At 55.2% G+C, this 24,469-nt stretch overlaps 1 protein-coding gene across 2 annotated transcripts in view; it reads left to right on the top strand.

The window, feature by feature from the left end:
- Positions 1 to 703: 703 nt before the first annotated feature.
- Positions 704 to 24,469, top strand: part of LOC140410310 (V-type proton ATPase catalytic subunit A-like) — a 179,651-nt gene continuing 155,885 nt past the window's right edge. For both annotated transcript variants that reach the window (XM_072498292.1, XM_072498293.1), the window contains exon 1: positions 704 to 1,076. The gene's annotated coding sequence lies outside the window, so the exon portion shown is untranslated. The remainder of the gene's footprint in view (positions 1,077 to 24,469) is intronic.

Raw genomic sequence — 24,469 nt, forward strand, 5'->3', positions numbered from 1 at the left:
GGAACAGGCTGCCCAGTGTGTGTAAATGGGGAGAGGTTGGTGAGGGGTTAATCCCCCTCCGACAGGGGAACAGGCTGCCCAGTGTGTGTAACTGGGGGGAGGTGGGTGAGGGGTTAATCCCCCTCCGATAGGGGAACAGGCTGCCCAGTGTGTGTAACTGGGGAGAGGTGGGTGAGGGGGTTAATCCCCCTCCGATAGGGGAACAGGCTGCCCAGTGTGTGTAAATGGGGAGAGGTGGGTGGGGGGGGTTAATCCCCCTCCGATAGGGGAATAGGCTGCCCAGTGTGTGTAAATGGGGAGAGGTGGGTGAGGGGGTTAATCCCCCTCCGATAGGGGAACAGGCTGCCCAGTGTGTGTAAATGGGGAGAGGTGGGTGACGGGGTTAATCCCCCTCCGATAGGGGAACAGGCTGCCCAGTGTGTGTAAATGGGGAGATCCGGGGGGGGGGTTAATCCCCCTCCGATAGGGGAACAGGCTGCCCAGTGTGTGTAAATGGGGAGATCCGGGGGGGGGGGGGGGGGGGGGGGTCTGCTGTTATGGGTTAAACAGTCTGGGTATTCTCGCCTGACTTGGCATTCCGTTGGTGAAGTTTTGACCAGCCCCAAGTCTGTGTTCACCACCTGTGTCTGCCTGAAACAGGATGAGCGATGTATAAAGCACCAGGATGCACAAACAGTGTCAGCACTGGGACAGAGAGCAGGGTAGAGTGGGAACGACAGAGAGAAACACAGGGAGAGGGAGAGAAAGAGAAACAGTGACAGACATAGAAACAGAGAGAGAGCGAGAGGGAGTGGAACAGGCAGAGAGACACAGGCAGAGAGGGACGGGGAGAGAGATAGCGTGAGATACAGATAGCGAGGGAGGTAGTGCCAGAGAGCGAGAAATAGTGAGGAATTGAGAGAGAGGCACTCAGAGCAACAGGCTCGAGGCAGAGACAGAAACAGAAAGACAAAGAGGCAACAACACCAGACATAAGAGAGAATTAAAGATAAAGTGAAGGAGCGAGCAGAAGGGAGAAGGGGAGACATAGAGAGTGCGCGAGCTGGAGAGGGCTTCCTGAGATTCGATTCATATTGGTAAGTGTTCTCTTTGATTCTGATTGCTGGGGCTATTTAATCACCATCTGTGCCCCGGATATGTCCATCACCAGCCATTGGTGAATTCCCTCCCAGTCTGTGACCACTCGCTCCCACCCACCAGTCCAATCTGTCCTCTCCACTCAACTCGTGACTCTAACTCTTCTCCTCCCTATCTCTTCCCTCGGTAGGGAAGGTGTGTAATAATAATAATAATCTTTATTGTCCCAAGTAGGCTTACATTAACACTGCAATGAAGTTACTGTGAAAAGCCCCTAGTCGCCACATTCCGCCGCCTGTTCGGGTACACAGAGAGAGAATTCAGAATGTCCAATTCACCTAACAGCGCGTCTTTCGGGACTTGTGGGAGGAAACCGGAGCACCCGGAGGAAACCCACACAGACACGGGGAGAACGTGCAGACTCCACACAGACAGTGGTCCAAGCCGGGAATCGAACCCGGGACCCTGGTGCTGTGAAGCAACAGAGCTAACCACTGTGCTACCATGCTGCCCACAACATGGGGCTGTGGGAAGGGATTAAATGGAGGAGACTGTGATAGGGGAGAGCGTACATAGGTCTGTGACAGGGTATTGAATGGGAATATCTAGACTGTGATAGGGGAGAGTGTATGCGGGGAGTGGGAGGGGATTGAATGGGGGAGACTGTGATAGGGGAGAGTGTACGTGGGGAGTGAGAGGGGATTGAATGGGGAGACAGTGATAGGGGAGAGTGTATGTGGGGAGTGAGAGGGGATTGAATGGGGGAGACTGTGATAGGGGAGAGTGTACGTGGGGAGTGAGAGGGGTTTGAATGGGGGAGACTGTGATAGGGGAGAGTGTACGTGGGGAGTGAGAGGGGATTGACTGGGGGTAGAGGCTGTGACAGGGGAGAGTGTATGTGGGGAGAGTAGGGGATTGAATGGGGGAGACTGATAGGGGAGAGTGTACGCGGGGAGCGAGAGGTGATTGAATGGGGGTAGAGGCTGTGATAGGGGAGAGTGTACGTGGGGAGTGAGAGGGGATTGAATGGAGGTAGAGGCTGTGATAGGGGAGAGTGTACGTGGGGAGTGACAGGGGATTGAATGGGGGAGACTGTGATAGGGGAGAATGTACGTGGGCAGTGAGAGGGGATTGAATGGGGGTAGAGGCTGTGATAGGGGAGAGTGTACGTGGGGAGTGAGAGAGGATTGAATGGGGGAGACTGTGATAGGGGAGAGTGTACGTGGGCAGTGAGAGGGGATTGAATGGGGGAGACTGTGATAGGGGAGAGGGTACGTGGGCAGTGAGAGGGGTTTGAATGGGGATACTGTGATAGGGGAGAGTGTACGCGGGGAGTGAGAGGGGATTGAATGGGGAGACTGTGATAGGGGAGAGTGTACGTGGGGAGTGAGAGGGGATTGAATGGGGGTAGAGGCTGTGATAGGGGAGAGTGTACGTGGGGAGTGAGAGAGGATTGAATGGGGGAGACTGTGATAGGGGAGAGTGTACGTGGGCAGTGAGAGGGGATTGAATGGGGGAGACTGTGATAGGGGAGAGGGTACGTGGGCAGTGAGAGGGGATTGAATGGGGAGACTGTGATAGGGGAGAGTGTACGTGGGGAGTGAGAGGGGATTGAATGGGGATAGAGGCTGTGATAGGGGAGAGTGTACGTGGGGAGTGAGGGGATTGAATGGAGGTAGAGGTTGTGATAGGGGAGAGTGTACGTGGGGAGTGAGAGGGGATTGAATGGGGGTAGAGGCTGTGATAGGGGAGAGTGTACGTGGGGAATGAGAGGGGATTGAATGGGGGTAGAGGCTGTGATAGGGGAGAGTGTACGTGGGGAGTGAGAGGGGATTGAATGGGGATAGAGGCTGTGATAGGGGAGAGTGTACGTGGGGAGTGAGAGGGGATTGAATGGGGGAGACTGTGATAGGGGAGAATGTTCGTGGGGAGTGAGAGGGGATTGAATGGGGGTAGAGGTTGTGATAGGGGAGAGTGTACGTGGGGAGTGAGAGGGGATTGAATGGGGGTAGAGGCTGTGATAGGGGAGAGTGTACGTGGGGAGTGAGAGGGGATTGAATGGGGAGACTGTGATGGGGAGAGTGTACGTGGGGAGTGAGAGTGGATTGAATGGGGGTCGAGGCTGATAGGGGAGAGTGTACGCGGGGAGTGAGAGGGGATTGAATGGGGAGACTGTGATAGGGGAGAGTGTACGTGGGGAGTGAGAGGGGATTGAATGGGGATAGAGGCTGTGATAGGGGAGAGTGTACGTGGGGAGTGAGGGGATTGAATGGAGGTAGAGGTTGTGATAGGGGAGAGTGTACGTGGGGAGTGAGAGGGGATTGAATGGGGGTAGAGGCTGTGATAGGGGAGAGTGTACGTGGGGAATGAGAGGGGATTGAATGGGGGTAGAGGCTGTGATAGGGGAGAGTGTACGTGGGGAGTGAGAGGGGATTGAATGGGGATAGAGGCTGTGATAGGGGAGAGTGTACGTGGGGAGTGAGAGGGGATTGAATGGGGGAGACTGTGATAGGGGAGAATGTTCGTGGGGAGTGAGAGGGGATTGAATGGGGGTAGAGGTTGTGATAGGGGAGAGTGTACGTGGGGAGTGAGAGGGGATTGAATGGGGGTAGAGGCTGTGATAGGGGAGAGTGTACGTGGGGAGTGAGAGGGGATTGAATGGGGAGACTGTGATGGGGAGAGTGTACGTGGGGAGTGAGAGTGGATTGAATGGGGGTCGAGGCTGATAGGGGAGAGTGTACGCGGGGAGTGAGAGGAGATTGAATGGGGGAGACTGTGATAGGGGAGAGTGTACGTGGGGAGTGAGAGGGGATTGAATGGGGGTAGAGGCTGTGATGGGGAGAGTGTACGTGGGGAGCGAGAGGGGATTGAATGGGGGAGACTGTGATAGGGGAGAGTGTACGCGGGGAGTGTGAGGAGATTGAATGGAGGTAGAGGCTGTGATAGGGGAGAGTGTACGTGGGGAGTGGGAGTGGATTGAATGGGGGTAGAGACTGTGATGGGGAGAGTGCACGTGGGGAGTGAGAGGGGATTGAATGGGGGTAGAGTCTGTGATGGGGAGAGTGTACGTGGGGAGTGAGAGGGGATTGAATGGGGAGACTGTGATAGGGGAGAGTGTACGCGGGGAGTGAGAGGGGATTGAATGGGGAGACTGTGATAGGGGAGAGTGTACGCGGGGAGTGAGAGGAGATTGAATGGGGGAGACTGTGATAGGGGAGAGTGTACGTGGGGAGTGAGAGGGGATTGAATGGGGGTAGAGGCTGTGATGGGGAGAGTGTACGTGGGGAGTGAGAGGGGATTGAATGGGGGTAGAGGCTGTGATGGGGAGAGTGTACGTGGGGAGTGAGAGGGGATTGAATGGGGGAGACAGTGATTGGGGAGAGTGTACGTGGGGAGTGGGAGCGGATTGAATGGGGAGACTGTGATTGGGGAGAGTGTACGTGGGGAGTGAGAGGGGATTGAATGGGGAGACTGTGATTGGGAGAGTTTACGCGGGGAGCGAGAGGGGATTGAATGGGAGTAGAGGCTGTGATAGGGGAGAGTGTACGCGGGGAGTGAGAGGGGATTGAATGGGGGAGACTGTGATAGGGGAGAGTGTACGTGGGGAGTGAGAGGGGATTGTATGGGGGTAGAGGCTGTGATGGGGAGAGTGTACGTGGGGAGTGAGAGGGGATTGAATGGGGATAGAGGCTGTGATAGGGGAGAGTGTACGTGGGGAATGAGAGTGGATTGAATGGGGGTAGAGGCTGTGATAGGGGAGAGTGTACGTGGGGAGTGAGAGGGGATTGAATGGGGGAGACTGTGATAGGGGAGAGTGTACGTGGGGAGTGAGAGGGGATTGAATGGGGGTAGAGGCTGTGATGGGGAGAGTGTACGTGGGGAGTGAGAGGGGATTGAATGGGGGTAGAGGCTGTGATGGGGAGAGTGTACGTGGGGAGTGAGAGGGGATTGAATGGCGGAGACAGTGATTGGGGAGAGTGTACGTGGGGAGTGGGAGCGGATTGAATGGGGAGACTGTGATTGGGGAGAGTGTACGTGGGGAGTGAGAGGGGATTGAATGGGGGTGACTGTGATAGGGGAGAGTGTACGTGGGGAGTGAGAGGGGATTGAATGGGGGTAGAGGCTGTGATAGGGGAGAGTGTACGTGGGGAGTGAGAGGGGATTGAATGGGGGAGACTGTGATAGGGGAGAGTGTACGTGGGCAGTGAGAGGGGATTGAATGGGGGTAGAGGCTGTGATAGGGGAGAGTGTACGTGGGGAGTGAGAGGGGATTGAATGGGTGAGTCTGTGATAGGGGAGAGTGTACGTGGGCAGTGAGAGGGGATTGAATGGGGGAGACTGTGATAGGGGAGAGTGTACGTGGGCAGTGAGAGGGGATTGAATGGGGATAGAGGCTGTGATGGGGGAGAGTGTACGCGGGGAATGAGAGGGGATTGAATGGGGAGACTGTGATAGGGGAGAGTGTACGCGGGGAGTGAGAGGGGATTGAATGGGGATAGAGGCTGTGATACGGGAGAGTGTACGTGGGGAGTGAGGGGATTGAATGGAGGTAGAGGTTGTGATAGGGGAGAGTGTACGTGGGGAGTGAGAGGGGATTGAATGGGGGTAGAGGCTGTGATCGGGGAGAGAGTACGTGGGGAGTGAGAGGGGATTGAATGGGGATAGAGGCTGTGATAGGGGAGAGTGTACGTGGGGAGTTAGAGGGGATTGAATGGGGAGACTGATAGGGGAGAATAAGAAGGGTGCAGTCACAATGTTGGGGGTATACTACAGGCCTCCCAACAGCCAGCGGGAGATAGAGGAGCAGATAGGTAGACAGATTTTGGAAAAGAGTAAAAACAACAGGGTTGTGGTGATGGGAGACTTCAACTTCCCCAATATTGACTGGGACTCACTTAGTGCCAGGGGCTTAGACGGGGCAGAGTTTGTAAGGAGCATCCAGGAGGGCTTCTTAAAACAATATGTAAACAGTCCAACTAGGGAAGAGGCGGTACTGGACCTGGTATTGGGGAATGAGCCCGGCCAGGTGGTAGATGTTTCAGTAGGGGAGCATTTCGGTAACAGTGACCACAATTCAGTAAGTTTTAAAGTACTGGTGGACAAGGATAAGAGTGGTCCGAGGATGAATGTGCTAAATTGGGGGAAGGCTAATTATAACAATATTAGGCGGGAACTGAAGAGCATAGATTGGGGGCGGATGTTTGAGGGCAAATCAACATCTGACATGTGGGAGGCTTTCAAGTGTCAGTTGATAGGAATACAGGACAGGCATGTTCCTGTGAGGAAGAAAGACAAATACGGCAATTTTCGGGAACCTTGGATGACGAATGATATTGTAGGCCTCGTCAAAAAGAAAAAGGAGGCATTTGTCAGGGCTAAAAGGCTGGGAACAGACGAAGCCTGTGTGGCATATAAGGAAAGTAGGAAGGAACTTAAGCAGGGAGTCAGGAGGGCTAGAAGGGGTCATGAAAAGTCATTGGCAAATAGGGTTAAGGAAAATCCCAAGGCTTTTTACACTTACATAAAAAGCAAGAGGGTAGCCAGGGAAAGGGTTGGCCCACTGAAGGATAGGCAAGGGAATCTATGTGTGGAGCCAGAGGAAATGGGCGAGGTACTAAATGAATACTTTGCATCAGTATTCACCAAAGAGAAGGAATTGGTAGATGTTGAGTCTGGAGAAGGGGGTGTAGATAGCCTGGGTCACATTGTGATCCAAAAAGACGAGGTGTTGGGTGTCTTAAAAAATATTAAGGTAGATAAGTCCCCAGGGCCGGATGGGATCTACCCCAGAATACTGAAGGAGGCTGGAGAGGAAATTGCTGAGGCCTTGACAGAAATCTTTGGATCCTCGCTGTCTTCAGGGGATGTCCCGGAGGACTGGAGAATAGCCAATGTTGTTCCTCTGTTTAAGAAGGGTGGCAGGGATAATCCCGGGAACTACAGGCCGGTGAGCCTTACTTCAGTGGTAGGGAAATTACTGGAGAGAATTCTTCGAGACAGGATCTACTCCCATTTGGAAGCAAATGGACGTATTAGTGAGAGGCAGCACGGTTTTGTGAAGGGGAGGTCGTGTCTCACTAACTTGATCGAGTTTTTCGAGGAGGTCACTAAGATGATTGATGCAGGTAGGGCAGTAGATGTTGTCTATATGGACTTCAGTAAGGCCTTTGACAAGGTCCCTCATGGTAGACTAGTACAAAAGGTGAAGTCACACGGGATCAGGGGTGAACTGGCAAGGTGGATACAGAACTGGCTAGGCCATAGAAGGCAGAGGGTAGCAATGGAGGGATGCTTTTCTAATTGGAGGGCTGTGACCAGTGGTGTTCCACAGGGATCAGTGCTGGGACCTTTGCTCTTTGTAGTATATATAAATGATTTGGAGGAAAATGTAACTGGTCTGATTAGTAAGTTTGCAGACGACACAAAGGTTGGGGGAATTGCGGATAGCGATGAGGACTGTCTGAGGATACAGCAGGATTTAGATTGTCTGGAGACTTGGGCGGAGAGATGGCAGATGGAGTTTAACCTGGACAAATGTGAGGTAATGCATTTTGGAAGGGCTAATGCAGGTAGGGAATATACAGTGAATGGTAGAACCCTCAAGAGTATTGAAAGTCAAAGAGATCTAGGAGTACAGGTCCACAGATCACTGAAAGGGGCTACACAGGTGGAGAAGGTAGTCAAGAAGGCATACGGCATGCTTGCCTTCATTGGCCGGGGCATTGAGTATAAGAATTGGCAAGTCATGTTGCAGCTGTATAGAACCTTAGTTAGGCCACACTTGGAGTATAGTGTTCAATTCTGGTCGCCACACTACCAGAAGGATGTGGAGGCTTTAGAGAGGGTGCAGAAGAGATTTACCAGAATGTTGCCTGGTATGGAGGGCATAAGCTATGAGGAGCGATTGAATAAACTTGGTTTGTTCTCACTGGAACGAAGGAGGTTGAGGGGCGACCTGATAGAGGTATACAAAATTATGAGGGGCATAGACAGAGTGGATAGTCAGAGGCTTTTCCCCAGGGTAGAGGGGTCAATTACTAGGGGGCATAGGTTTAAGGTGAGAGGGGCAAAGTTTAGAGTAGATGTACGAGGCAAGTTTTTTACGCAGAGGGTAGTGGGTGCCTGGAACTCACTACCGGAGGAGGTAGTTGAGGCAGGGACGATAGGGACATTTAAGGGGCATCTTGACAAATATATGAATAGGATGGGAATAGAAGGATACGGACCCAGGAAGTGTAGAAGATTGTAGTTTAGTCGGGCAGTATGGTCGGCACGGGCTTGGAGGGCCGAAGGGCCTGTTCCTGTGCTGTACATTTCTTTGTTCTTTGTTTGTTGGGAGAGTGTACGTGGTGAGTGAGGGGATTGAATGGGGATAGAGGCTGTGATAGGGGAGAGTGTACGTGGGGAGTGAGAGGGGATTGAATGGGGGTAGAGGCTGTGATAGGGGAGAGTGTACGTGGGGAGTGAGAGGGGATTGAATGGGGAGACTGTGATAGGGGAGAGTGTACATGGGGAGTGAGAGGGGATTGAATGGGGGTAGAGGCTGTGATAGGGGAGAGTGTACGTGGGGAGTGAGAGGGGATTGAATGGGGGAGACTGTGATAGGGGAGAGTGTACACGGGGAGTGTGAGGAGATTGAATGGAGGTAGAGGCTGTGATAGGGGAGAGTGTACGTGGGGAGTGGGAGTGGATTGAATGGGGGTAGAGACTGTGATGGGGAGAGTTTACATGGGGAGTGAGAGGGGATTGAATGGGGGTAGAGGCTGTGATAGGGGAGAGTGTACGTGGGGAGTGGGAGTGGATTGAATGGGGGTAGAGACTGTGATGGGGAGAGTTTACGTGGGGAGTGAGAGGGGATTGAATGGGGGTAGAGGCTGTGATGGGGAGAGTGTACGTGGGGAGTGAGAGGAGATTGAATGGGGGAGACTGTGATAGGGGAGAGTGTACGCGGGGAGTGAGAGGGGATTGAATGGGGGAGACTGTGATAGGGGAGAGTGTACGTGGGGAGTGAGAGGGGATTGAATGGGGGTAGAGGCTGTGATAGGGGAGAGTGTACGTGGGGAGTGAGAGGGGATTGAATGGGGGAGACTGTGATAGGGGAGAGTGTACGCGGGGAGTGAGAGGGGATTGAATGGGGAGACTGATAGGGGAGAGTGTACGCGGGGAGTGAGAGGGGATTGAATGGGGGAGACTGTGATAGGGGAGAGTGTACATGGGGAGTGAGAGGGGATTGAATGGGGAGACTGTGATAGGGGAGAGTGAACGTGGGGAGTGAGAGGGGCTTGAATGGGGAGACTGTGATAGGGGAGAGTGTACCCGGGGAGTGAGAGGAGATTGAATGGGGGAGACTGTGATAGGGGAGAGTATACGTGGGGAGTGAGAGGGGATTGAATGGGGGTAGAGGCTGTGATAGGGGAGAGTGTACATGGGGAGTGAGAGGGGATTGAATGGGGAGACTGTGATTGGGAGAGTGTACGCGGGGAGTGAGAGGGGATTGAATGGGAGTAGAGGCTGTGATAGGGGAGAGTGTACGCGGGGAGTGAGAGGGGATTGAATGGGGGAGACTGTGATAGGGGAGAGTGTACGTGGGGAGTGAGAGGGGATTGAATGGGGGTAGAGGCTGTGATAGGGGAGAGTATACGTGGGGAGTGAGAGGGGATTGAATGGGGGTAGAGGCTGTGATAGGGGAGAGTGTACGTGGGGAGTGAGAGGGGATTGAATGGGGGTAGAGGCTGTGATAGGGGAGAGTGTACGTGGGGAGTGAGAGGGGATTGAATGGGGATAGAGGCTGTGATAGGGGAGAGTGTACGTGGGGAATGAGAGGGGATTGAATGGGGGTAGAGGCTGTGATGGGGGAGAGTGTACGTGGGGAGTGAGAGGGGATTGAATGGGGGAGACTGTGATAGGGGAGAGTGTACGTGGGGAGTGAGAGGGGCTTGAATGGGGGTAGAGGCTGTGATCGGGGAGAGTGTACGTGGGGAGTGAGAGGGGATTGAATGGGGGAGACTGTGATAGGGGAGAGTGTACGTGGGCAGTGAGAGGGGATTGAATGGGGGTAGAGGCTGTGATAGGGGAGAGTGTACGAGGGGAGTGAGAGGGGATTGAATGGGGGAGACTGTGATAGGGGAGAGTGTACGTGGGCAGTGAGAGGGGATTGAATGGGGGAGACTGTGATAGGGGAGAGTGTACGTGGGCAGTGAGAGGGGATTGAATGGGGATAGAGGCTGTGATGGGGAGAGTGTACGCGGGGAGTGAGAGGGGATTGAATGGGGAGACTGTGATAGGGGAGAGTGTACGCGGGGAGTGAGAGGGGATTGAATGGGGAGACTGTGATAGGGGAGAGTGTACGTGGGGAGTGAGAGGGGATTGAATGGGGATAGAGGCTGTGATAGGGGAGAGTGTACGTGGGGAGTGAGAGTGGATTGAATGGGGAGACTGTGATAGGGGAGAGTGTACGCGGGGAGTAAGAGGGGATTGAATGGGGAGACTGTGATAGGGGAGAGTGTACGTGGGGAGTGAGAGGGGATTGAATGGGGATAGAGGCTGTGATAGGGGAGAGTGTACGTGGGGTGTGAGGGAATTGAATGGAGGTAGAGGTTGTGATAGGGGAGAGTGTAGGTGGGGAGTGAGAGGGGATTGAATGGGGGTAGAGGCTGTGATCGGGGTGAGAGTACGTGGGGAGTGAGAGGGGATTGAATGGGGATAAAGGCTGTGATAGGGGAGAGTGTATGTGGGGAGTTAGAGGGGATTGAATGGGGAGACTGATAGGGGAGAGTGTACGTGGGGAGTGAGGGGATTGACTGGGGATAGAGGCTGTGATAGGGGAGAGTGTACGTGGGGAGTGAGAGGGGATTGAATGGGGGTAGAGGCTGTGATAGGGGAGAGTGTACGTGGGGAGTGAGAGGGGATTGAATGGGGGTAGAGGCTGTGATAGGGGAGAGTGTACGTGGGGAGTGAGAGGGGATTGAATGGGGAGACTGTGATGGGGAGAGTGTACGTGGGGAGTGAGAGTGGATTGAATGCGGGTAGAGGCTGATAGGGGAGAGTGTACGCGGGGATTGAGAGGAGATTGAATGGGGGAGACTGTGATAGGGGAGAGTGTACATGGGGAGTGAGAGGGGATTGAATGGGGGTAGAGGCTGTGATAGGGGAGAGTGTACGTGGGGAGTGAGAGGGGATTGAATGGGGGAGACTGTGATAGGGGAGAGTGTACGCGGGGAGTGTGAGGAGATTGAATGGAGGTAGAGGCTGTGATAGGGGAGAGTGTACGTGGGGAGTGAGAGTGGATTGAATGACGGTAGAGACTGTGATGGGGAGAGTGTACGTGGGGAGTGAGAGGGGATTGAATGGGGGTAGAGGCTGTGATGGGGAGAGTGTTTGTGGGGAGTGAGAGGGGATTGAATGGGGAGACTGTGATAGGGGAGAGTGTACACGGGGAGTGAGGGGATTGAATGGGGAGACTGTGATAGGGGAGAGTGTACGCGGGGAGTGAGAGGAGATTGAATGGGGGAGACTGTGATAGGGGAGAGTGTACGTGGGGAGTGAGAGTGGATTGAATGGGGGTAGACACTGTGATAGGGGAGAGTGTACCTGGGGAGTGAGAAGGGATTGAATGGGGGAGACTGTGATAGGGGAGAGTGTACGTGGGGAGTGAGAGGGGATTGAATGGGGGTAGAGGCTGTGATAGGGGAGAGTGTACGTGGGGAGTGAGAGGGGATTGAATGGGGGAGACTGTGATAGGGGAGAGTGTACGCGGGGAGTGAGAGGGGATTGAATGGGGAGACTGATAGGGGAGAGTGTACGCGGGGAGTGAGAGGGGATTGAATGGGGCAGACTGTGATAGGGGAGAGTGCACATGGGGAGTGAGAGGGGATTGAATGGGGAGACTGTGATAGGGGAGAGTGTACGTGGGGAGTGAGAGGGGATTGAATGGGGGTAGAGGCTGTGATAGGGGAGAGTGTACATGGGGAGTGAGAGGGGATTGAATGGGGAGACTGTGATTGGGAGAGTGTATGCGGGGAGTGAGAGGGGATTGAATGGGGGTAGAGGGTGTGATAGGGGAGAGTATACGTGGGGAGTGAGAGGGGATTGATTGGGGGTAGAGGCTGTGATAGGGGAGAGTGTACGTGGGGAGTGAGAGGGGATTGAATGGGGATAGAGGCTGTGATAGGGGAGAGCGTACGTGGGGAGTGAGAGGGGATTGAATGGGGGAGACTGTGATAGGGGAGAGTGTACATGGGGAGTGAGAGGGGATTGAATGGGGGTAGAGGCTGTGATGGGGAGAGTGTACGTGGGGAGTGAGAGGGGATTGAATGGGGGTAGAGACTGTGATAGGGTAGAGTGTACATGGGGAGTGAGACGGGATTGAATGGGGGTAGAGGCTGTGATGGGGAGAGTGTACGTGGGGAGTGAGAGGGGATTGAATGGGGGAGACAGTGATTGGGGAGAGTGTACGTGGGGAGTGGGAGCGGATTGAATGGGGAGACTGTGATTGGGGAGAGTGTACGTGGGGAGTGAGAGGGGATTGAATGGGGAGACTGTGATGGGGAGAGTGTACGTGGGGAGTGAGAGGGGATTGAATGGGGGAGACTGTGATAGGGGAGAGTGTACGTGGGGAGTGAGAGGGGATTGAATGGGGGAGACTGTGATAGTGGAGAGTGTACGTGGGGAGTGAGAGGGGTTTGAATGGGGAGACAGTAATAGGGGAGAGTGTACGTGGGGAGTGAGAGGGGATTGACTGGGGAGACTGTGATAGGGGAGAGTGTACGTGGGGAGTGAGAGGGGATTGAATGGGGAGACTGTGATAGGGGAGAGTGTATGCGGGGAGTGAGAGGGGATTGAATGGGGAGACTGTGATAGGGGAGAGTGTACCCGGGGAGTGAGAGGAGATTGAATGGTGGAGACTGTGATAGGGGAGAGTGTACGTGGGGAGTGAGAGGGGATTGAATGGGGGCAGAGGCTGTGATAGGGGAGAGTGTACGTGGGGAGTGAGAGGGGATTGAATGGGGGAGACTGTGATCGGGGAGTGTGTACGTGGGGAGTGAGAGGGGATTGAATGGGGTAGAGGCTGTGATAGGGGAGAGTGTACGTGGGGAGTGAGAGGGGATTGAATGGGGGAGACTGTGATAGGGGAGAGTGTACGCGGGGAGTGAGAGGGGATTGAATGGGGAGACTGATAGGGGAGAGTGTACGCGGGGAGCGAGAGGGGATTGAATGGGGGAGACTGTGATAGGGGAGAGTGTACATGGGGAGTGAGAGGGGATTGAATGGGGAGACTGTGATAGGGGAGAGTGTACGTGGGGAGTGAGAGGGGCTTGAATGGGGAGACTGTGATAGGGGAGAGTATACCCGGGGAGTGAGAGGAGGTTGAATGGGGGAGACTGTGATAGGGGAGAGTGTACGTGGGGAGTGAGAGGGGATTGAATGGGGGTAGAGGCTGTGATAGGGGAGAGTGTACATGGGGAGTGAGAGGGGATTGAATGGGGAGACTGTGATTGGGAGAGTGTACGCGGGGAGTGAGAGGGGATTGAATGGGAGTAGAGGCTGTGATAGGGGAGAGTGTACGCGGGGAGTGAGAGGGGATTGAATGGGGTAGAGGCTGTGATAGGGGAGAGAATACGTGGGGAGTGAGAGGGGATTGAATGGGGGTAGAGGCTGTGATAGGGGAGAGTGTACGTGGGGAGTGAGAGGGGATTGAATGGGGGTAGAGGCTGTGATAGGGGAGAGTGTACGTGGGGAGTGAGAGGGGATTGAATGGGGATAGTGGCTGTGATAGGGGAGACTGTACGTGGGGAATGAGAGGGGATTGAATGGGGGTAGAGGCTGTGATAGGGGAGAGTGTACATGGGGAGTGAGAGGGGATTGAATGGGGGAGACTGTGATAGGGGAGAGTGTACGTGGGGAGTGAGAGGGGATTGAATGGGGGTAGAGACTGTGATAGGGGAGAGTGTACGTGGGGAGTGAGAGGGGATTGAATGGGGGTAGAGACTGTGATAGGGGAGAGTGTACATGGGGAGTGAGAGGGGATTGAATGGGTGTAGAAGCTGTGATGGGAAGAGTGTACGTGGGGAGTGAGAGGGGATTGAATGGGGGAGACAGTGATTGGGGAGTGTGTACGTGGGGAGTGGGAGGGGATTGATTGGGGAGACTGTGATTGGGGAGAGTGTACGTGGGGAGTGGGAGGGGATTGATTGGGGAGACAGTGATGGGGAGAGTGTACGTGGGGAGTGAGAGGGGATTAAATGGGGGAGACTGTGATAGGGGAGAGTGTACGTGGGGAGTGAGAGGGGATTGAATGGGGGAGACTGTGATAGGGGAGAGTGCACGTGGGGAGTGAGAGGGGTTTGAATGGGGAGACTGTGATAGGGGAGAGTGTACGTGGGGAGTGAGAGGGGATTGAATGGGGAGACTGTGATAGGGGAGAGTGTACGTGGGGAGTGAGAGGGGATTGAATGGGGGTAGAGGCTGTGATAGGGAGAGTTTACGTGGGGAGTGAGAGGGGATTGAATGGGGAGACTGTGATAGGGGAGAGTGTACGTGGGGAGTGAGAGGGGATTGAATGGGGGTAGAGGCTGTGATAGGGGAGAGTATACGTGGGGAGTGAGAGGGGATTGATTGGGGGTAGAGGCTGTGATAGGGGAGAGTGTACGTGGGGAGTGAGAGGGGATTGAATGGGGGTAGAGGCTGTGATAGGGGAGAGTATACGTCGGGAGTGAGAGGGGATTGAATGGAGATAGAGGCTGTGATAGGGGAGACTGTACGTGGGGAATGAGAGGGGATTGAATGGGGGTAGAGGCTGTGATTGGGGAGAGTGTACGTGGGGAGTGAGAGGGGATTGAATGGGGGAGACTGTGATAGGGGAGAGTGTACATGGGGAATGAGAGGGGATTGAATGGGGGTAGATGCTGTGATAGGGGAGAGTGTACGTGGGGAGTGAGAGGGGATTGAATGGGGGTAGAAGCTGTGATAGGGGAGAGTGTACGTGGGGAGTGAGAGGGGATTGAATGGGGGTAGAGACTGTGATAGGGGAGAGTGTACATGGGGAGTGAGAGGGGATTGAATGGGCGTAGAGGCTGTGATGGGGAGAGTGTACGTGGGGAGTGAGAGGGGATTGAATGTGGGAGACAGTGATTGGGGAGAGTGTACGTGGGGAGTGAGAGGGGATTGAATGGGGGTAGAGGCTGTGATGGGGAGAGTGTACATGGGGAGTGAGAGGAGATTGAATGGGGGAGACTGTGATAGGGGAGAGTGTACGCGGGGAGTGAGAGGGGATTGAATGGGGGAGACTGTGATAGGGGAGAGTGTACGTGGGGAGTGAGAGGAGATTGAATGGAGGTAGAGGCTGTGATAGGGGAGAGTGTACGTGGGGAGTGAGAGTGGATTGAATGACGGTAGAGACTGTGATGGGGAGAGTGTACGTGGGGAGTGAGAGGGGATTGAATGGGGGTAGAGGCTGTGATGGGGAGAGTGTTTGTGGGGAGTGAGAGGGGATTGAATGGGGGAGACTGTGATAGGGGAGAGTGTACATGGTGAGTGAGAGGGGATTGAATGGGGAGACTGTGATAGGGGAGAGTGAACGTGGGGAGTGAGAGGGGCTTGAATGGGGAGACTGTGATAGGGGAGAGTGTACCCGGGGAGTGAGAGTAGATTGAATGGGGGAGACTGTGATAGGGGAGAGTATACGTGGGGAGTGAGAGGGGAATGAATGGGGGTAGAGGCTGTGATAGGGGAGAGTGTACATGGGGAGTGAGAGGGGATTGAATGGGGAGACTGTGATTGGGAGAGTGTACGCGGGGAGTGAGAGGGGATTGAATGGGAGTAGAGGCTGTGATAGGGGAGAGTGTACGCGGGGAGTGAGAGGGGATTGAATGGGGGAGACTGTGATAGGGGAGAGTGTACGTGGGGAGAGAGAGGGGATTGAATGGGGGTAGAGGCTGTGATAGGGGAGAGTATACGTGGGGAGTGAGAGGGGATTGAATGGGGGTAGAGGCTGTGATGGGGAGAGTGTACGTGGGGAGTGAGAGGGGATTGAATGGGGGTAGAGGCTGTGATAGGGGAGAGTGTACGTGGGGAGTGAGAGGGGATTGAATGGGGATAGAGGCTGTGATAGGGGAGAGTGTACGTGGGGAATGAGAGGGGATTGAATGGGGGTAGAGGCTGTGATGGGGGAGAGTGTACGTGGGGAGTGAGAGGGGATTGAATGGGGGAGACTGTGATAGGGGAGAGTGTACGTGGGGAGTGAGAGGGGATTGAATGGGGGTAGAGGCTGTGATCGGGGAGAGTGTACGTGGGGAGTGAGAGGGGATTGAATGGGGGAGACTGTGATAGGGGAGAGTGTACGTGGGCAGTGAGAGGGGATTGAATGGGGGTAGAGGCTGTGATAGGGGAGAGTGTACGAGGGGAGTGAGAGGGGATTGAATGGGGGAGACTGTGATAGGGGAGAGTGTACGTGGGCAGTGAGAGGGGATTGAATGGGGGAGACTGTGATAGGGGAGAGTGTACGTGGGCAGTGAGAGGGGATTGAATGGGGATAGAGGCTGTGATGGGGAGAGTGTACGCGGGGAGTGAGAGGGGATTGAATGGGGAGACTGTGATAGGGGAGAGTGTACGCGGGGAGTGAGAGGGGATTGAATGGGGAGACTGTGATAGGGGAGAGTGTACGTGGGGAGTGAGAGGGGATTGAATGGGGATAGAGGCTGTGATAGGGGAGAGTGTACGTGGGGAGTGAGAGGGGATTGAATGGGGAGACTGTGATAGGGGAGAGTGTACGCGGGGAGTAAGAGGGGATTGAATGGGGAGACTGTGATGGGGGAGAGTGTACGCGGGGAGTGAGAGTGGATTGAATGGGGAGACTGTGATAGGGGAGAGTGTACGCGGGGAGTAAGAGGGGATTGAATGGGGAGACTGTGATAGGGGAGAGTGTACGTGGGGAGTGAGAGGGGATTGAATGGGGATAGAGGCTGTGATAGGGGAGAGTGTACGTGGGGTGTGAGGGGATTGAATGGAGGTAGAGTTTGTGATAGGGGAGAGTGTACGTGGGGAGTGAGAGGGGATTGAATGGGGGGAGAGGCTGTGATCGGGGTGAGAGTACGTGGGGAGTGAGAGGGGATTGAATGGGGATAAAGGCTGTGATAGGGGAGAGTGTATGTGGGGAGTTAGAGGGGATTGAATGGGGAGACTGATAGGGGAGAGTGTACGTGGGGAGTGAGGGGATTGACTGGGGATAGAGGCTGTGATGGGGGAGAGTGTACGTGGGGAGTGAGAGGGGATTGAATGGAGGTAGAGGTTGTGATAGGGGAGAGTGTACGTGGGGAATGAGAGGGGATTGAATGGGGGTAGAGGCTGTGATAGGGGAGAGTGTACGTGGGGAGTGAGAGGGGATTGAATGGGGAGACTGTGATGGGGAGAGTGTACGTGGGGAGTGAGAGTGGATTGAATGCGGGTAGAGGCTGATAGGGGAGAGTGTACGCGGGGAGTGAGAGGAGATTGAATGGGGGAGACTGTGATAGGGGAGAGTGTACATGGGGAGTGAGAGGGGATTGAATGGGGGTAGAGGCTGTGATAGGGGAGAGTGTACGTGGGGAGTGAGAGGGGATTGAATGGGGGAGACTGTGATAGGGGAGAGTGTACGCGGGGAGTGTGAGGAGATTGAATGGAGGTAGAGGCTGTGATAGGGGAGAGTGTACGTGGGGAGTGAGAGTGGATTGAATGAGGGTAGAGACTGTGATGGGGAGAGTGTACGTGGGTTGTGAGAGGGGATTGAATGGGGGTAGAGGCTGTGATGGGGAGAGTGTTTGTGGGGAGTGAGAGGGGATTGAATGGGGAGACTGTGATAGGGGAGAGTGTACGCGGGGAGTGAGAGTGGATTGAATGGGGGTAGACGCTGTGATAGGGGAGAGTGTACCTGGGGAGTGAGAGGGGATTGAATGGGGGAGACTGTGATAGGGGAGAGTGTACGCGGGGAGTGAGAGGGGATTGAATGGGGAGACTGATAGGGGAGATTGTACGCGGGGAGTGAGAGGGGATTGAATGGGGGAGACTGTGATAGGGGAGAGTGTACATGGGGAGTGAGAGGGGATTGAATGGGGAGACTGTGATAGGGGAGAGTGTACGTGGGGAGTGAGAGGGGATTGAATGGGGGTAGAGGCTGTGATAGGGGAGAGTGTACATGGGGAGTGAGAGGGGATTGAATGGGGAGACTGTGATTGGGAGAGTGTATGCGGGGAGTGAGAGGGGATTGAATGGGGGTAGAGGCTGTGATAGGGGAGAGTATACGTGGGGAGTGAGAGGGGATTGAATGGGGGTAGAGGCTGTGATAGGGGAGAGTGTACGTGGGGAGTGAGAGGGGTTTGAATGCGGGTAGAGGCTGTGACGGGGAGAGTGTACGTGGGGAGTGAGAGGGGATTGAATGGGGATAGAGGCTGTGATAGGGGAGAGTGTACGTGGGGAATGAGAGGGGATTGAATGGGGGTAGAGGCTGTGATAGGGGAGAGCGTACGTGGGGAGTGAGAGGGGATTGAATGGGGGAGACTGTGATAGGGGAGAGTGTACGTGGGGAGTGAGAGGGGATTGAATGGGGGTAGAGGCTGTGATGGGGAGAGTGTACGTGGGGAGTGAGAGGGGATTGAATGGGGGTAGAGACTGTGATAGGGTAGAGTGTACATGGGGAGTGAGACGGGATTGAATGGGGGTAGAGGCTGTGATGGGGAGAGTGTACGTGGGGAGTGAGAGGGGATTGAATGGGGGAGACAGTGATTGGGGAGAGTGTACGTGGGGAGTGGGAGCGGATTGAATGGGGAGACTGTGATTGGGGAGAGTGTACGTGGGGAGTGAGAGGGGATTGAATGGGGAGACTGTGATGGGGAGAGTGTACGTGGGGAGTGAGAGGGGATTGAATGGGGGAGACTGTGATAGGGGAGAGTGTACGTGGGGAGTGAGAGGGGATTGAATGGGGGAGACTGTGATAGGGGAGAGTGTACGTGGGGAGTGAGAGGGGTTTGAATGGGGAGACAGTAATAGGGGAGAGTGTACGTGGGGAGTGAGAGGGGATTGACTGGGGAGACTGTGATAGGGGAGAGTGTACGTGGGGAGTGAGAGGGGATTGAATGGGGAGACTGTGTTAGGGGAGAGTGTATGCGGGGTGTGAGAGGGGATTGAATGGGGAGACTGTGATAGGGGAGCGTGTACCCGGGGAGTGAGAGGAGATTGAATGGTGGAGACTGTGATAGGGGAGAGTGTACGTGGGGAGTGAGAGGGGATTGAATGGGGGTAGAGGCTGTGATAGGGGAGAGTGTACGTGGGGAGTGAGAGGGGATTGAATGGGGGAGACTGTGATCGGGGAGAGTGTACGTGGGGAGTGAGAGGGGATTGAATGGGGGTAGAGGCTGTGATAGGGGAGAGTGTACGTGGGGAGTGAGAGGGGATTGAATGGGGGAGACTGTGATAGGGGAGAGTGTACGCGGGTTTGAGAGGGGATTGAATGGGGAGACTGATAGGGGAGAGTGTACGCGGGGAGCGAGAGGGGATTGAATGGGGGAGACTGTGATAGGGGAGAGTGTACATGGGGAGTGAGAGGGGATTGAATGGGGAGACTGTGATAGGGGAGAGTGTACGTGGGGAGTGAGAGTGGATTGAATGGGGGTAGACGCTGTGATAGGGGAGAGTGTACCTGGGGAGTGAGAGGGGATTGAATGGGGGAGACTGTGATAGGGGAGAGTGTACGCGGGGAGTGAGAGGGGATTGAATGGGGAGACTGATAGGGGAGAGTGTACGCGGGGAGTGAGAGGGGATTGAATGGGGGAGACTGTGATAGGGGAGAGTGTACATGGGGAGTGAGAGGGGATTGAATGGGGAGACTGTGATAGGGGAGAGTGTACGTGGGGAGTGAGAGGTGATTGAATGGGGGTAGAGGCTGTGATAGGGGAGAGTGTACATGGGGAGTGAGAGGGGATTGAATGGGGAGACTGTGATTGGGAGAGTGTATGCGGGGAGTGAGAGGGGATTGAATGGGGGTAGAGGCTGTGATAGGGGAGAGTATACGTGGGGAGTGAGAGGGGATTGAATGGGGGTAGAGGCTGTGATAGGGGAGAGTGTACGTGGGGAGTGAGAGGGGTTTGAATGCGGGTAGAGGCTGTGATGGGGAGAGTGTACGTGGGGAGTGAGAGGGGATTGAATGGGGATAGAGGCTGTGATAGGGGAGAGTGTACGTGGGGAATGAGAGGGGATTGAATGGGGGTAGAGGCTGTGATAGGGGAGAGCGTACGTGGGGAGTGAGAGGGGATTGAATGGGGGAGACTGTGATAGGGGAGAGTGTACGTGGGGAGTGAGACGGGATTGAATGGGGGTAGAGGCTGTGATGGGGAGAGTGTACGTGGGGAGTGAGAGGGGATTGAATGGGGGTAGAGACTGTGATAGGGTAGAGTGTACATGGGGAGTGAGACGGGATTGAATGGGGGTAGAGGCTGTGATGGGGAGAGTGTACGTGGGGAGTGAGAGGGGATTGAATGGGGGAGACAGTGATTGGGGAGAGTGTACGTGGGGAGTGGGAGCGGATTGAATGGGGAGACTGTGATTGGGGAGAGTGTACGTGGGGAGTGAGAGGGGATTGATTTGGGAGACTGTGATGGGGAGAGTGTACGTGGGGAGTGAGAGGGGATTGAATTGGGGAGACTGTGATAGGGGAGAGTGTACGTGGGGAGTGAGAGGGGATTGAATGGGGGAGACTGTGATAGGGGAGAGTGTACGTGGGGAGTGAGAGGGGTTTGAATGGGGAGACAGTAATAGGGGAGAGTGTACGTGGGGAGTGAGAGGGGATTGACTGGGGAGACTGTGATAGGGGAGAGTGTACGTGGGGAGTGAGAGGGGATTGAATGGGGAGACTGTGATAGGGGAGAGTGTATGCGGGGAGTGAGAGGGGATTGAATGGGGAGACTGTGATAGGGGAGCGTGTACCCGGGGAGTGAGAGGAGATTGAATGGTGGAGACTGTGATAGGGGAGAGTGTACGTGGGGAGTGAGAGGGGATTGAATGGGGGTAGAGGCTGTGATAGGGGAGAGTGTACGTGGGGAGTGAGAGGGGATTGAATGGGGGAGACTGTGATCGGGGAGAGTGTACGTGGGGAGTGAGAGGGGATTGAATGGGGGTAGAGGCTGTGATAGGGGAGAGTGTACGTGGGGAGTGAGAGGGGATTGAATGGGGGAGACTGTGATAGGGGAGAGTGTACGCGGGGAGTGAGAGGGGATTGACTGGGGAGACTGATAGGGGAGAGTGTACGCGGGGAGCGAGAGGGGATTGAATGGGGGAGACTGTGATAGGGGAGAGTGTACATGGGGAGTGAGAGGGGATTGAATGGGGAGACTGTGATAGGGGAGAGTGTACGTGGGGAGTGAGAGGGGCTTGAATGGGGAGACTGTGATAGGGGAGAGTATACCCGGGGAGTGAGAGGAGGTTGAATGGGGGAGACTGTGATAGGGGAGAGTGTACGTGGGGAGTGAGAGGGGATTGAATGGGGAGACTGTGATAGGGGAGAGTGTACGTGGGGAGTGAGAGGGGATTGAATGGGGGTAGAGGCTGTGATAGGGGAGAGTGTACATGGGGAGTGAGAGGGGATTGAATGGGGAGACTGTGATTGGGAGAGTGTATGCGGGGAGTGAGAGGGGATTGAATGGGGGTAGAGGCTGTGATAGGGGAGAGTATACGTGGGGAGTGAGAGGGGATTGAATGGGGGTAGAGGCTGTGATAGGGGAGAGTGTACGTGGGGAGTGAGAGGGGTTTGAATGCGGGTAGAGGCTGTGACGGGGAGAGTGTACGTGGGGAGTGAGAGGGGATTGAATGGGGATAGAGGCTGTGATAGGGGAGAGTGTACGTGGGGAATGAGAGGGGATTGAATGGGGGTAGAGGCTGTGATAGGGGAGAGCGTACGTGGGGAGTGAGAGGGGATTGAATGGGGGAGACTGTGATAGGGGAGAGTGTACGTGGGGAGTGAGAGGGGATTGAATGGGGGTAGAGGCTGTGATGGGGAGAGTGTACGTGGGGAGTGAGAGGGGATTGAATGGGGGTAGAGACTGTGATAGGGTAGAGTGTACATGGGGAGTGAGACGGGATTGAATGGGGGTAGAGGCTGTGATGGGGAGAGTGTACGTGGGGAGTGAGAGGGGATTGAATGGGGGAGACAGTGATTGGGGAGAGTGTACGTGGGGAGTGGGAGCGGATTGAATGGGGAGACTGTGATTGGGGAGAGTGTACGTGGGGAGTGAGAGGGGATTGAATGGGGAGACTGTGATGGGGAGAGTGTACGTGGGGAGTGAGAGGGGATTGAATGGGGGAGACTGTGATAGGGGAGAGTGTACGTGGGGAGTGAGAGGGGATTGAATGGGGGAGACTGTGATAGGGGAGAGTGTACGTGGGGAGTGAGAGGGGTTTGAATGGGGAGACAGTAATAGGGGAGAGTGTACGTGGGGAGTGAGAGGGGATTGACTGGGGAGACTGTGATAGGGGAGAGTGTACGTGGGGAGTGAGAGGGGATTGAATGGGGAGACTGTGTTAGGGGAGAGTGTATGCGGGGTGTGAGAGGGGATTGAATGGGGAGACTGTGATAGGGGAGCGTGTACCCGGGGAGTGAGAGGAGATTGAATGGTGGAGACTGTGATAGGGGAGAGTGTACGTGGGGAGTGAGAGGGGATTGAATGGGGGTAGAGGCTGTGATAGGGGAGAGTGTACGTGGGGAGTGAGAGGGGATTGAATGGGGGAGACTGTGATCGGGGAGAGTGTACGTGGGGAGTGAGAGGGGATTGAATGGGGGTAGAGGCTGTGATAGGGGAGAGTGTACGTGGGGAGTGAGAGGGGATTGAATGGGGGAGACTGTGATAGGGGAGAGTGTACGCGGGTTTGAGAGGGGATTGAATGGGGAGACTGATAGGGGAGAGTGTACGCGGGGAGCGAGAGGGGATTGAATGGGGGAGACTGTGATAGGGGAGAGTGTACATGGGGAGTGAGAGGGGATTGAATGGGGAGACTGTGATAGGGGAGAGTGTACGTGGGGAGTGAGAGTGGATTGAATGGGGGTAGACGCTGTGATAGGGGAGAGTGTACCTGGGGAGTGAGAGGGGATTGAATGGGGGAGACTGTGATAGGGGAGAGTGTACGCGGGGAGTGAGAGGGGATTGAATGGGGAGACTGATAGGGGAGAGTGTACGCGGGGAGTGAGAGGGGATTGAATGGGGGAGACTGTGATAGGGGAGAGTGTACATGGGGAGTGAGAGGGGATTGAATGGGGAGACTGTGATAGGGGAGAGTGTACGTGGGGAGTGAGAGGTGATTGAATGGGGGTAGAGGCTGTGATAGGGGAGAGTGTACATGGGGAGTGAGAGGGGATTGAATGGGGAGACTGTGATTGGGAGAGTGTATGCGGGGAGTGAGAGGGGATTGAATGGGGGTAGAGGCTGTGATAGGGGAGAGTATACGTGGGGAGTGAGAGGGGATTGAATGGGGGTAGAGGCTGTGATAGGGGAGAGTGTACGTGGGGAGTGAGAGGGGTTTGAATGCGGGTAGAGGCTGTGATGGGGAGAGTGTACGTGGGGAGTGAGAGGGGATTGAATGGGGATAGAGGCTGTGATAGGGGAGAGTGTACGTGGGGAATGAGAGGGGATTGAATGGGGGTAGAGGCTGTGATAGGGGAGAGCGTACGTGGGGAGTGAGAGGGGATTGAATGGGGGAGACTGTGATAGGGGAGAGTGTACGTGGGGAGTGAGAGGGGATTGAATGGGGGTAGAGGCTGTGATGGGGAGAGTGTACGTGGGGAGTGAGAGGGGATTGAATGGGGGTAGAGGCTGTGATAGGGGAGAGCGTACGTGGGGAGTGAGAGGGGATTGAATGGGGGAGACTGTGATAGGGGAGAGTGTACGTGGGGAGTGAGACGGGATTGAATGGGGGTAGAGGCTGTGATGGGGAGAGTGTACGTGGGGAGTGAGAGGGGATTGAATGGGGGAGACAGTGATTGGGGAGAGTGTACGTGGGGAGTGGGAGCGGATTGAATGGGGAGACTGTGATTGGGGAGAGTGTACGTGGGGAGTGAGAGGGGATTGATTTGGGAGACTGTGATGGGGAGAGTGTACGTGGGGAGTGAGAGGGGATTGAATTGGGGAGACTGTGATAGGGGAGAGTGTACGTGGGGAGTGAGAGGGGATTGAATGGGGGAGACTGTGATAGGGGAGAGTGTACGTGGGGAGTGAGAGGGGTTTGAATGGGGAGACAGTAATAGGGGAGAGTGTACGTGGGGAGTGAGAGGGGATTGACTGGGGAGACTGTGATAGGGGAGAGTGTACGTGGGGAGTGAGAGGGGATTGAATGGGGAGACTGTGATAGGGGAGAGTGTATGCGGGGAGTGAGAGGGGAT

Source organism: Scyliorhinus torazame, chromosome 4 (genome assembly GCF_047496885.1).
Source record: "Scyliorhinus torazame isolate Kashiwa2021f chromosome 4, sScyTor2.1, whole genome shotgun sequence".
Classification (NCBI taxonomy): domain Eukaryota; kingdom Metazoa; phylum Chordata; class Chondrichthyes; order Carcharhiniformes; family Scyliorhinidae; genus Scyliorhinus; species Scyliorhinus torazame.